Here is a 14,468-nt window from a genome sequence, read left to right as displayed (position 1 = left end):
CGCCACCGTACAACACCCCCCTCCCTCCCTCCCAGCCTCTGCCCATAGGAGGGGGACAGGCGCCTGCTGCAGAGCCCTCTCTCCCCTCTCTCCCAGTACACAGGGGAAAGGAGTGGCTTTCAATAATATAAGGGATCTCTCAGAGCCAGGTTCTCACCCCTACACAAATACCACACATACACAACTCCACCCCTGCACACATACTGCACATATGAGACACAACCAACATATAAGCAGCCGCAGCCACCGTTCTGTATTACTGTCTATAGGATGATAGAACTAGAGGTAAAAGGATTGGGGGCGACACTAGAGGAGCTATGTACTAATATGAACTGGGTTACATCTAGAGGTTCACGGTTATGGGGGAGGCATTGTGTAGAAATGATCCATGCGTGATCGACTGGTCACCGTACTCTGTATGGAAGGATTGGATGGCAGACCTGAATAGTCGAATCCATAGGGATGGCACCTTAGCTCCAAGACCACTGGGCATCCCTGTGTACAGAGTGTAACCACTCAAAGCAGCAGCGGGAATGGTGCAGCAGTTTTGGGTATTTGAGACAAGAAATCTGTCACAAAAATCTGGCCTAAAACAAGGGTGGTAACAAAGGAGGGTATATCCTGGTTTATTTCAAAACCACATTTGAATAAGACCATATTTCAATGTCAAACAACTTAAAGGGGTTGTCCACTTTTAGCAAATAATTGATATTGTGTGTATAATGAAAAGTTCTACAATTTTCCAATACACTTTCTGTATCAATTCCTGTGATTTCTAGATCTCTGCTTGCTGTCATACAGCTTCATTGTTTACTTCCAGTGGAACACCGGTCCCTGGGCATGTGATGTCACACAGGTGCACGGCTTGTTATTTGCCCGGTCATGTGATGTCACACAGGTGTACGGTTCATTATATTCCTGGTCATGTGATGTCACACAGGTGCATGGCTCTTTATATCACAGAGAGTAATCATAGCTATGTGTTGTGTTGACATCACATGACCAGGGATATAACGATCCGTGCGCCTGTGTGACATCAAATGACCAGGGATATAACGAGCCGTGCGCCTGTGTGACATCACATGACCAAGGGCCGCTTTTTATTTACAGAAACTAAACAATGAAGCTTTGTATAGAATGTCGGCAATCAGAGAACTAGAAAAAGGTGAGGAAATGATACAGAAAGTATCCTAGAAAATTGTATAACCTTCCATTACATAAACAATTTATCAATTATTTGCTGAAAGTGGATGACCCCTTTAATTTAAACACCTTGACTGCGTTAAAAAATCTTATTGACTCCCACAGAAGTGAATAGAGAGAGCCAGACAGGTTCCTGGTCATATTTCCATTGATTTCACTTCTTTAAGCAGTGGCCAGAAGCTCCCATCCCCAAGAAGAGCTGGGACTCTGTGCAACATTTATTGCACATCTGGATAAATGAGATAATACAAAATAAGTTTCTAATTGGAATTATAGGATAATATCCCTGTGTCTAGATATTTCTATTCACATTTTTACGGTGTCCCTGGTGTCCTACTTCATTCCATTTCAGAATGTCCATCCACTGCTGGTGGTCGCACATGCTCAGTAGCCATGTCCCTGTTTTTAGTATATGGAGGAACGATAACAAGTATTAAACAATAATATCAAAGCAGAGAAATATAAGGGACCCGCTCCCCATGTAGAAAACCACTTTTTATAGTTGTCTTAAAGTTTTGTTAAATTTTAGACCAACAATAATTACAAATTGTCTTTTCCCTTTTAGAATCTTTGATGTTTCTCTGTTCTGATACAGTGTTATGTGATTTAAGTTTATATTAACTTTTACTTACATCATGTTAAAACCCATTCATGAAGCCCTTCTCCTTGGTCCTTCTCCTCAGGAGGCCAATGTTTGCATGACTGTTCTTTATGCACTGGAGAAACTGAATCAGCCACGTAGCAATAGAGCAGAAACTTACATCCCGTTTCTCCTCTGAAATACAGGCAAATAGAGGGATTTTTAAAGATGTATCAGAATAATTTGTAGATAATAGTGAAATAGCACTTTCAGATTATCATAACTTCTTTTTGACCAAATCTTTATAGATGCAGTTACATGACTTCTTTATACAGGCCTAAAGCCTGAGTTGGCTATAAGGAGATATTCTAATAATAAACCCTCCAATTCTACTATAGAACAAAATAAACCTCCCACTATGTACAATTGCTCAGCTCCTGCTGCTCTGCCTGCAGATAGGACACTATGTACAATCTGCTCAGCTCCTCCTGCTCTATAACATGCTGCCTGCAGATAGGACACTATGTACAATCTGCTCAGCTCCTCCTGCTCTATAACATGCTGCCTGCAGATAGGACACTATGTACAATCTGCTCAGCTCCTCCTGCTCTATAACATGCTGCCTGCAGATAGGACACTATCTACAATCTGCTCAGCTCCTCCTGCTCTATAACATGCTGCCTGCAGATAGGACACTATGTACAATCTGCTCAGCTCCTCCTGCTCTATAACATGCTGCCTGCAGATAGGACACTATGTACAATCTGCTCAGCTCCTCCTGCTCTATAACATGCTGCCTGCAGATAGGACACTATGTACAATCTGCTCAGCTCCTCCTGCTCTATAACATGCTGCCTGCAGATAGGACACTATGTACAATCTGCTCAGCTCCTCCTGCTCTATAACATGCTGCCTGCAGATAGGACACTATGTACAATCTGCTCAGCTCCTCCTGCTCTATAACATGCTGCCTGCAGATAGGACACTATGTACAATCTGATCAGCTCCTCCTGCTCTATAACATGCTGCCTGCAGATAGGACACTATGTACATTCTGCTAAGTTAACTCTGCCCTGTAAAGTGCTACCTGCAGATAGGACACCGTGTACAAGCTGCTCAGCTCCTCCTGCTCTATAACATACTGCCTGCAGATAGAACACTATGTACAATCTGATCAGCTCCTCCTGCTCTATAACATACTGCCTGCATATAGGACACTATGTACATTCTGCTAAGTTACCTCTGCCCTGTAAAGTGCTACCTGCAGATAAGATACTGCCTGCATATAGGACAATATGTACAATCTGTTCATCTCCTCCTGCTGTATAACATGCTACTTGCAGATAGGACACTATACAATCTACTCAGCTGCTCCAGCTTTATAAGATCAGACAGTACAGTCAACATACCGAACAAACTGCTGAGAGGATAAAGACAAAATTAAACGAACACAGAAGTTGCTGGTGTTCGCCGCCCCATAGCCTAGTACTCAGCATTACTTAATGGGGCACATTTACTTACCCCGCCCGCTGGAGTTTGACGATAATGCACATCTGCCGCGATTCAATAAGATTGTGCGCCCGATATCCTGCATGTGTCGCTTCCCCGCTCAGGTCTGCCGGAGTTCACCTTCTTCTTTTTGGTGCATGTAAGTGCATTGTTTTGCGACACAATTTGAAAGTTAAATCCCGCAAATCATTGGGATCGTCCGCTATCCCGCACCCGATTTCTGTCACATAAAAGACGACGCAGCTGCGCCATGATCCGTCCGCGTGCAACATAATCCCAGCACAAACCCCTGTTAAATACCTCTCCCAGCCGTGCAATCCCCGAAAAAGGTGCAAAGTCTGACGAAAGTGAGCAGCGCGACCCTTACTAACTGAGCCCCAATGTGTTGAATGTTTTTTTTTAATGGTTTAATACAGAATTCCACAGAACTAAACAAAAATGTCAGTAAAAAGTGAGAAGAGTTGCGTAAACAGACCACACATACCTAAACAACATATACAAATAGACACACACAGATGCACTATGTAAATATGTGAAATAACACAGATGTGCGGTGTATAAATAGATAAGGTATGTAATCTGCAACCGATAAATCAACCAGACATAAGGTAAAGCGCACAGCTAAAATATTAACATAATGCACATATTTTTACTCTTTGATCATCATACGGAGGACGGAACCGTAAAGATTATTCTTTATGACGGAGATACTGCCCATCCCTCCCAGGTATCTCAGGCTCATTGGGACTGTACCAGAAGGAGTCTCCACCTGGAAAGACCCAGAGAGCAAGCCGCCCATTGGGAACAATGGGGAGACATAACGCTACTAGCATGTGCCCATAAAGTGACATGTGGGAGGAGCCTGGCAGAAGAGGGGACCTCTAGTTTCATCTTATATGGAAGAACTGTGTATGGGGGCATGTGGCAGACCCTTTATATGGCCTGGAATTACTTTGCTACTGTATTTGGGGGAAGTGTAGGTATTGCTCTATGGGGTATGTCACTCTATTAGTTCCGGGAGGTAAGTTCACACGTTGTGGATTTGCCTCCGCAATGTATCGGCAAGTGGCTCCATAGCAGAAATACACGGCTGACATCTGGATTTCTGCCATGTAAAAGCCAACAGATCTCCTCATCAGTGGAAATAATGAACATGCTCATTATTTTTGCTGATTATTTTTAACTGCAGCCTTGGAAATGAAGCCAATGTAAGAAGGGTTTCTAGAAAAATTTGATCCAATATCCTAATTGAGCCCATAACATATGAACAGGCCCTTATGCTGCAGTTTAGTTAGGGGGAGGGGGGGATGAAAACAGGTATTGTGGAAAAAAAAGAGGAAAAAACAGGCAATATCATGTAGCTTCAAATCTACAACCAACTTTAATATTGTAATACTTTTTGCATGGGTTTACTCCGGGTCCTCCGGTTTCCTCCCACAGTCCAAAACATACTGGTAGGTTGATTAGATTGTGAGCCCAATTGGGGACAGGGAGCTATTTGGCAAAACTCTGTTCAGCGCTACGTAATCTGTGTGTGTTATATAAATAAAGGAATTATTATTATTATAGATCTACAATTTGGGTAATTAACATAAATATTATATAAGTTATTGCTATGGCTGATAGAAAGTCTATTGTGATACCAAATCATCAAATCATTCACCACCATCAATATACGGTATATCATTTAGGTCCATCCAAATCTTCAAAGCTTTATCGTTATTTGTCATTATGTCACTAAAAAGAAATACTCCCTCTACTGGTGACACGTATGTACACGCACAGGTGAATTACTGCACAGAGAGGAATGGAGAACACAGCGTAAAGTATCAGGGACTTTATAAATATGATAGAACAAAACACTTTTTTATCCTGTATATTTCCTAAAAAGTCTGTTTTATAAAAGCAGGTCCCAATGTTTTTCACGCAAGCGCTTGGTTTAATGACAAAGAAAGTAGAAGGTAAAAGTCCACCTTTAATGAAGAACTTGTGCCAAGCGAAACCTCCTGTGATCCCACATGTGACTATTATAACCTTTTTGGCTCAAAGGTGCTGACATTCTTCTACATGAGTTAAATTTCTGCTAGCTCCATGAAGAATGCCAGCTCTGCTGTTTCAGGAGGACACGGCTCCCGAGTGTTAGTAATGATTTGGTTGAAAAAAAGTCTCCCGAAATGGCCCAATATATAGATGTGTGTGTTAAGCTGCCGCCTAATTCATATGGTAAAACAGGACCTCTCTTCTAGTCCATTAGCCAGTTATTCTCAATTCTATAGAAGGTGGATAATATTAAATCTTGGGTAAATCCCTTAAAGGAAATCTACCATTTGTTTTTATGCATTGTGAACCAAACATACGTTGAGAATGCTGGGGCGACACTGATGCAGAAACATATCTTGTTTAATCCCTGAACTGAGTGGTTTTGCTCAAAAAAACAATTATAAAATTCAGGACCTTGGGAAAGCTGGGTCCCCCAGCATGGCTGCTGTACATAAACACATTACTTCCAGATACACATCATCTGCCTGAAATGTCCAGACAGGACTAATCAACCAGAGCTGGATGACTTATAAACAGCATCTGGGGGAATGGTGCAGTGATTGATTACTTCTGCCTGTCAGGGGCATCACAGCAAATCACCTCTCCTCAGCTGTTGTAATGTGTTTTAAACCGCAATGAAAGCGCAACCAAAACGCAATGTGTGACCGCACCCTGAAGGTATGGGTGTTTTTCTCTACAATGGGATACACCGCAATTCCTCTCTGCTGCCCTGCTATAGCAGCACATATGATTTTTATATTATCGTTTTCCCAAAAAAATCCATGTCTGAAGAAGGCCCCTGCGTGGGCTGAAACGTCACTTGCTGTTTTACCTCTGATGTGGATTTTCACCTGAACATTGCACACTCTGTGACCACTCCCCAAAATCCGTACAAAAAATAGTGCCTGTTGTTTTTTCTGGCAAAAAATCTACCATGTGAACTGACCCAAAATAATAATCAAATGATAAGCAAAATAATTTAATGCAACTATGGTCTCTTTCTTATGAGATGATCACAAATAACCCGATAATCCCTACTGATGATCCATGCTGTGTGTGCAAAGATGGGAACTAAGATCACAATGAGATGGACGGACACATATCATATGGATCCCCTTTTTTATTTTCCAATTTTGCACTGAATTATGCAACTGTTAGAGGAGACCCAAATCACATTTTGGTTAAATATGTACATTCCTGTATTGTTATGTGACTTTTTTTGCAGTCTGTTTGCATATATAGCATCCCTATCCCAGCACATAAAGCAGCAGCGGCTCTATGTAACTTGTATCATGTGTATTCAGGATATTCCTGAGCTGCTCCTTCCTCCTGCAGAGGATCAGCAGATGTATGGGAAGCTGCGCCTGTGATTACACCCATGTGCAGGCCGCACTTTGCATGTGTGAGATTAAACAAGAGGCCGCCGGAGCTGTGTGGTGAGTTCAGGGGCAGGGTGTGGCAGGGAGACGGCTTGGAATTAGGAGCGGGTTATTGTCGGAGTGTACACGAGGTGCGTGGGAGGACTCTGTGGTGAATATGGAGGAAATAACATGTTTAGCCACTCACAGGTCCCTGCTCTTCTGTATTCTCAGGTTCTTACATTTTCAATTTTAAAAATCTATAAACTAACTAAAAAAGTTACTAATTTAAAATAGTACCTGAAAAAAATTGGGTTTTTTTTTTGTCACAGCCCATTCTTTTTATACTATTAATATTTATATGTAAAAAAAATTGTATATTTCTATGTAAATTCTCAATGCACCTATAATGCACCAATTTTCAAGTGCAATTGCCCTTTTAGGTCAAAGCTCCGAGGAATGTTTAGGAACAGGGTCAGGTATTTCAGGTTAAGGATAAATCCTAACTGCGTTTTGCAGTTTCAGGTTGCATTTAGCGCAATGGGGGCGCACCGTGTTCCGAGCGCATGCGTTTCACCAGAAACGCTTATGAGATTGGGACAAGGTACGGCCCCCTGCGCTTGGAAATGCATTGCTAGCGCAATACAAGCGCAGCGTGCGACCGTACACACAGTTTAAAAACAGATGAATAACGGATCCATTTTTTTCCCATTCATTTCAAAGGACTTGCAATGGTGTCTGTCAGTAGCCGTTCTTACATCTTCCATTAGACCTTCTATTATTTGAGCGGATAGTTAAAAAACAGATGGCCATTCATCTTGATAAAAGCCATATATAGTTGAAATTGCGTGGGGAGTGGCTGAGGGGGAGGTATACAGGCACTCCCACTTTGTATTACACTAGTTTTGTATTGGCCTTTTTTGACTTACGAATATGTCAAACTTTTGTTCTAACAATTTGTATGTAAACAATCCGATTTCAATAAAGGAATTTAAACAAAAAAAAAACAGATGGCAAAATTTAAGAACGCAAAGTTAATGACACTAAGAAAAAAGAAAATTATTGTTTTTTTTTTTTTTTTTAAATGGTTAATGGACTAATGGAGCAGACCGTTCTGCTCCATTCATCTCTATGGTCTCTATTGCTGAGACCCCACTGATCAGCAAGTTGGATAAGGCTCTTGGATAGGGCCTAACTTTTGTTTGCGGGAAAACCCCTTTAAGCTGTTTAAATTCAACATATACTGAGAAGGCAGGATCAACTGAAGGTGAACCAGCATCTTTAACCCATCTAGCTGGGCAAGTGGGCTAAGTTGCAGGTCTGTGCGGTCACCTGGTCCTGGTCAGATCCCACAGACCGAGCACAGTGCAGTGGACAGGAGTCCCGGTCTGCTCCCCAAACAGCAGCCCTAACACCATGGGGCAGATTTACTTACCCGGCCCATTCGCGATCCAGCGGCGCGTTCTGTGCGGTGGATTCGGGTCATCCGGCGATTCACTAAGGTAGTTCCTCCGCCGTCCACCAGATGTCGCTGCTCCGCTGAAGTTCCCCGAGGTCCGCCGGAATGCACGAGCCTAATACTTGGTGAAGGTAAGCGCTAGTCCCGCAACACAATTTTTTTTTTTTTTTTAATGCGGCGGTTTTTCCGAATCCGTCGGGTTTTCTTTCTGCCACGCCCCCCGATTTTCATCACGTGCATGCCGGCGCCGATGCCCCAAATTCCGATCGTGTGCGCCAAAATCCCGGGGCAATAAAGGGGAAAAAAAGGCGCAAATCGGAAATATTCGGGTAACACATCGGGAAAACGCGAATCGGGCCCTTAGCTTATGACCCCCTATGTGACTATGATGCAAGGTCTCAGCACTTGGGTCCATTTCCACGGACCCAGTCGTTCATGTACAGCCGGCTTTATCCAGATCACAGTTTATGTGCCAGGGCTCTGTGAGGCAAATTTTGTAGCCTGAATATTTAATTGCGCTCATAAAGTGAATAGAACTGATGCTATATGTCACATGGCTTCCTAATACAGCTGCTGCTTATTCAAGACTGGAAGAAGTTGTATATGAACCTGTTTCCTCTCCCCCCCAAAAAAAAAATTACATAAAGAACACTTTTATTCCCTGCTCCACAGCCTGCGCCTCCCTAGTTATTGTTACCACAACTCTCAGCATGCTCCAGCTGGGAATTGATTCATGGAGCAGATGAAGAGTCAAGGGTTGGAGACCCATTTATGACGAAAGGAAAGTAAACCATAAATGCTAACTTATGGGAAATCTCCCATCAAAATCCATCATGACAAACCAGTGACTCTTACTCATAGATCTAGGCACTGTGACTGTGGTAATCTTCTTATATGTGTCATTTATGGTCTACATCCTTCTAAAATGAACTTTGAAAATTTTGCTAATGAGCTAGAAGCACCCTGAAGGGTGTTACTAGAGCATCTCAGTGCTGCAGCTTCATAGGCTGTTACAATGAGCAGAGCAGGTCTAGATTACACAGGCAGAGGGAGGAGGGGTCAGACCTGTTTGGCTCATTGAAACAGCCTGTGAATCTGGTAACACCCCTAAAGCCTTTCAGGCTCATTTGCATAATTAAAAGTTGGTTTTTCTAAGGATTGAGGCCACGGATAATAAATATAAGATTATGACCAAAGCCATGGAGCCTGGATCTATGCGTAAGTGTCTCTGGTTTATTGTGATGGGTTTGATAGTAGATTTCCTTTAATATATACAATGTATAATATGTATCATGGTATAATTTATACTGAAACATGCAGGCAGTTTCTTCTTAAGTTGAATTTGTATGTAAATTGAAACTGTATATTTTATAATTGTAGATCCAGACAATTTTTTTTTTTTTCCCTAGTGATAATTGTAGTTTAAAATTTTTTTGCTATAATTGGACCAAGGATCATCGATAAAGCTTCATTACAGACACCTTACAGCTGATTTTTGCAGCCTGGGACTAAAGTAAAGCATTCAGAAAGCTTCACAAGAGGTCACAGTGGCCAGAGGGGTCCATCTGTAACTAGGGGTCGTCTGCAAGTCGGGTGTCCTTAAGTAGAGGACTGCCTGTATATGTAAAATACACCAGCAATGACCTGCTATTTTGCAAAAACATTGTGAACAGAACCTACATGAAGCTACTGTGCATCTCTATCAGCATTTGTCTAGTGTTTACCTAGACAGGGAGCTGCTAGACAGTGACTGACTAGGATGACATTATCTCCTATAGAACACCTGCTCCTCTATTACCTTTGTACTCAGCAGAAAGGACGTCCTGGAAAGCAGAGCAAACAGTTAGCGAGTAGCACAACCTCCGATGTGGGCTGCTCCTCGTGCTCACTCATCACATCATGGGGTTGGGATAATCATCCTGAGGATCCTGAGAAAGTGGTAAGTAGGGAAAACACCAAGATTCATGGAAAATTCATTAGTTTCATACCTGAACATAAAATACAGAAACAATCAAAAGTTACTGGAATTTACATCACACATTATTCTGAATTGTTTTTCCCTTGCCTTACAAAATTCACTATGGAAACAAATGCAAAAAAAAATAATTTCTTAACAGTATTTGCAATTTTTTTTTACAAAATATAATGTAACCGAAACAAATTTATCATGGTCATCTTATAGATGAATAATTGGAGACATTGATGGTACTTAAAGGAAATCTTCCATGAAAATCCATCCTGAAAAACCAGGGACACTTACTCACAGATCCAGGTACTGTGACTGTAATAATTTCTTTATATTTGTTATCCATGGCCTCCTGCCTTCTCAAAATCAACATTTAAAATTATGTCTGAAGGGCTCTGATGGGTGTTACCAGAGCCCCCCCCCCCCCCCCCCCGTGCTGTAGCTTCACAGATTGTTACACTGTGCAGGAGCACTTCCCCCTGTATGCTAAAACTTCCTGTGCTGCAGTGAGAGTATATCAGGCAGAGCGAGGGGGAAGTTCTGAGAGAGAAGGGGGGACAGCCTGTGAAGCTAGAGCACGGAGGGGCTCTGGTAAAACCCCCCAGATGAACAATTTCAAAAGTTTATTTTAGAAGTAAGCAGACTATGGATAACACATATCTACAAGATTACCACAGTCACAGTGCCTGGATCTATGAGTAAGTGCCCCTGGCTTATCCCTGCTTTCATTTTGGATTTCCTTTGACCAGATGTGGAAGGGGATACACTTTTCTGTCCCTCTATTAGCCAGAACAGGACCTCCCTTCAGTGGATACATTGGGACCCTGATAATGACTTATAGAAAAGCTTAGCTAAAATCAGATTATAGAAACAATAATATCTGGCCCTTTACAGTATATTCCATCTTGTACATGGAGAACGGTGTCACGTTGGACATTTTGGTGCGATTTTGCTGATGCAATATGTTACCACCGCAGTGTTCACTCACACATTACATTTTTATCTTTATTACTTGTGGTTGTTGCCTGGTAACAAGCAGTAACCAGTCTGACCACCTCCGTTAGGGTCATTTCATTCTGTCTATATAATGCACAGTCTATATGTTGGATGCATTTCCATGACCGACTATGGCTCAGCTGAACTGCACGCAATGCGATGTACTGACTTGTAATGCTGTGAGTTGCAGTCCTGTATGGTACAGCTGAGCCACATGTGGACTGGACCACACGCAGCAAGTACAGCTCAGCCACAGGCCGTCTGTGAAATTTCTCTTGTAAATACTGATACTAGAGGTTACGGGAAGTTGTTTGGGCTAGGAAAATGCCTCCTGGGAAAACAATATTAATACTAAATCTCATCCAACAGGTCAAACTCTTTGCTTTAGTGATACCTGTTACAGTGGTCAATGTCCGACCCTTTAACAGGCCTTTCAATATCAACCCCGAAACAGCTGTCAGAAGATAAACTTTTATCCTAGGACAAGATAACCACTTCCCCAAGTAGCACTAAATAGGAAGTTGTGACCTCCTGAATGACAGATCAATAACATGACCTACCTAAGTGCTGAAATATCATGATGAAATCCACCGGTCATTTAGTATCTTTTCTGCAGGGTCTTGTTCGTAGCAAAGAAAATTCATTACATTTCGGTTCTCAGCCAGATGCTTTTCTTGGTGACCTATATTCAATACGATACAATCATCATAAATAGTACAAAATGTGTAAAAATGCGCATTTCCATATAATAAAGATGACTCACAACATATATCCTAATTGTTGCTATCACCTGGCGATAGGGTGATGCCACACGTGGAGTTTTTGGTCCGTTTTTCAGTCCGTTTAAAAACGCATCAGTTTTTGGCTGTTTACCAAGCATTTGGCTGCTTACAACCTGTTAAGATATTAAGATATTTAAGTCTATTAAAATAATTGGGAAAAACTGACAAAAACGGTAAAAATTGGATGCATTTGCGATTTTAAACGGACTGAAAACGCATGCTTAAAAAACGGACTAAAAATGCTACGTGTGCCATCAAGCTTAGGCCCATTGCACAGATTGTTTTGCCTATGCACTAGCCGAGCTGTAACATTTCTATACAGATAGCACATGGCTCCATTGCCTTTAATGGGAAATACAGTTTGAAGGGGTGTATTTCCCAACGCGGTCCGTACGATGCAGGAAGCCAGACCGCAAATGAAAGAGCATGTACTATCTATGGACTGATTTATGGCGCAGACACTTGGCTTTGTATGGAGAGGATGGGGTGGAGAGCGCTAACCCCCATTCCTCCTCTACTCCGCCAAGTGCTATGCCCTGGTCACGTGCACAGGGCCTCACTCTAAGTGCCATGATCCCTGGTACAAGGAGCGGCTAGGAGGAATCATTTCTGGGTACTTAGAGCATTGTGAGGACACAATGATCCTGGAGCTGATAAAGAGGTGACAAACATCACTTATACTATCATCAATCAGTCAATAGCACAGCAGGCGTCTGATGAGGCTCCTCATTGGGACACTTTCTCCTTGAGGTGTTGGCAAAGAAAAGTCCCTAACAGATAAAACTGTGACAATGAGGAAAGGATGGCAACAGATTCAAGGTGCTCTCTTCACAACTTATGAAACTACAAGGCAACCACATTGCAGCCTCTTTCGCATGAGCAGAAAAGGCTCCCAGTACCATACGGTTTTCATACGGACATATTCATTTTGTTTATCCATTATCCAATGGCCGTATTGTCCACTGTCCCGCAAGCGAGACGTAAAAAAATATAGAGCATGTCTATATTTTCTCATGTATTTCCGTTCCGTACGCTCCACAGAAGTCTATGGGAATTTTTAAAATATGCGCTGCATATGATTGTGCACCATATGGTGCCGTATATAAGCGCAGGATCCAGGGAGACCAGAACCAGCAGGTGAATCAGCCATATTTTATATGTATACAGTGACATACATGCACATCACTTATATACAGCTTCATACAGCACAGAAATACAGGACTGGAGAAATCAGATGTTCTTGTAAAAGGGGCGGAACTTGTATAATATGCAATATAAATTGTAACATTGTAACCTTTGGGTAACCTTTTACAAGTATTTAAGTCTCATATGTGAGCGAGATCTCACCATTGCGTTTGAATTGCGTTGCAAACCTGTGAAAATGGCCTGAACGCAAATGCAGTGTGTGAACATGGTCTCACAGGACTCTTCCATAAAAAGCCCTGGCCCTAGAAGCACAGGACCACATTTACTAAGAACAGTGCAGTGTGTACTATGTGCAGTGTCCTGTGTAGCGTGCAGGTGGCGTCAGATTCAGGATTTGTGGCGCACGTTCTGCATGAATCTGGCGCCCCCTGCACAGACTGCACCTTTAACATGGGGTGTGCGACACACTTCTGTTTGACTCTGCATCTCAAATCTGGTGCACAGTCTGACTGAGCCCTGGGATGCCCCCATCAGAGCAGAATGTTGTGTCACATTAGGTATAGTGCAGCGGGTGTCACAAAGTGTGTTGGACACTTCTTAAATAAATGTGCAAGCAGTTTGCATATGAAAGAACGTGCAAAGTCAGAGGGCGTGTTCACACGTTGCGGTTTCACTGCGTTTAAAACGCATTACAACAGCGGAGGAGAGGTGATTTGCCTAATTACATTACTATTTACATTTGTTAATGCAATGTTAACGCATGCATTAACAAAACACATACATTAGCGCATTGTTCACATCACGTTTACAATGCATTTTTGTAAAAAAGCTAATGTTAACAGTAATGTAATTAGGCACATCACCTCTACTCAGCTGTTGTGTTTTAAAACACAATAAAAAAAACGCAACCAAAGATCAACGTGCGGAGGGGCTTTAATAAATCTGGGCCACAATGTTATCTTAAGATGTCTGTGTGATGCTACTAGCGGAATACACTGATACAAACACTTGTGTAAACAAACCTAGGATTTCCTAAACGAGATCTCTTCGGGCAGGCCACGCTCTACATACAAGAACATGCAATAGAGAGCCTGTAACGACATAATACAGCGCGGTCACATATACTGGCGGGTATTCACTGAGCTACCCTGCTGATTGGTCACTTCCACTTAATATGTGTGATATTTTTGAGGATTGTTTTATAACTGAAGATAATTCTATTTCTGGCTTTGGGGCTTGAAAAAAATAATAGCTGCTATTGCTACAATATTGTATGAGTCCATGATCCTGCAAGCTTTGTGCATGCCCCATGTGCTGTGCTGCAGGAGGCCTGGCTGGCAGTGCAGGGGTCAGAGGATGATGATGCAGGCACAGAACATGTGCTCAGGTCTTTTCTCCTTTTCTTCTCCTTCCTTCCCCTGCTCTCCTC

The 14,468-nt window shown here is 42.3% G+C and overlaps 1 protein-coding gene across 3 annotated transcripts in view; it reads right to left on the bottom strand.

Annotated features, from left to right (window-relative positions):
- GLIS2 (GLIS family zinc finger 2) overlaps positions 1-14,468 on the bottom strand; it is a 53,575-nt gene that overhangs the window by 36,774 nt on the left and 2,333 nt on the right. For 2 of the 3 annotated variants that reach the window (XM_072120167.1, XM_072120165.1), the window contains exons 2-5: positions 14,062-14,130; positions 11,672-11,793; positions 10,010-10,137; positions 1,836-1,978 (exon numbers count right to left, since the gene is read on the bottom strand). The gene's annotated coding sequence lies outside the window, so the exon portion shown is untranslated. Of the gene's footprint in view, positions 1-1,835; positions 1,979-10,009; positions 10,138-11,671; positions 11,794-14,061; positions 14,131-14,468 lie in introns of those variants that run through there. The other variant, XM_072120169.1, reaches the window with a different exon arrangement.

Source organism: Engystomops pustulosus, chromosome 8 (genome assembly GCF_040894005.1).
Source record: "Engystomops pustulosus chromosome 8, aEngPut4.maternal, whole genome shotgun sequence".
NCBI classification, from domain to species: domain Eukaryota; kingdom Metazoa; phylum Chordata; class Amphibia; order Anura; family Leptodactylidae; genus Engystomops; species Engystomops pustulosus.
The sequence above is the reverse complement of the archived record's forward strand: the minus strand, read 5'-3'. Positions and strand labels throughout refer to the sequence as shown.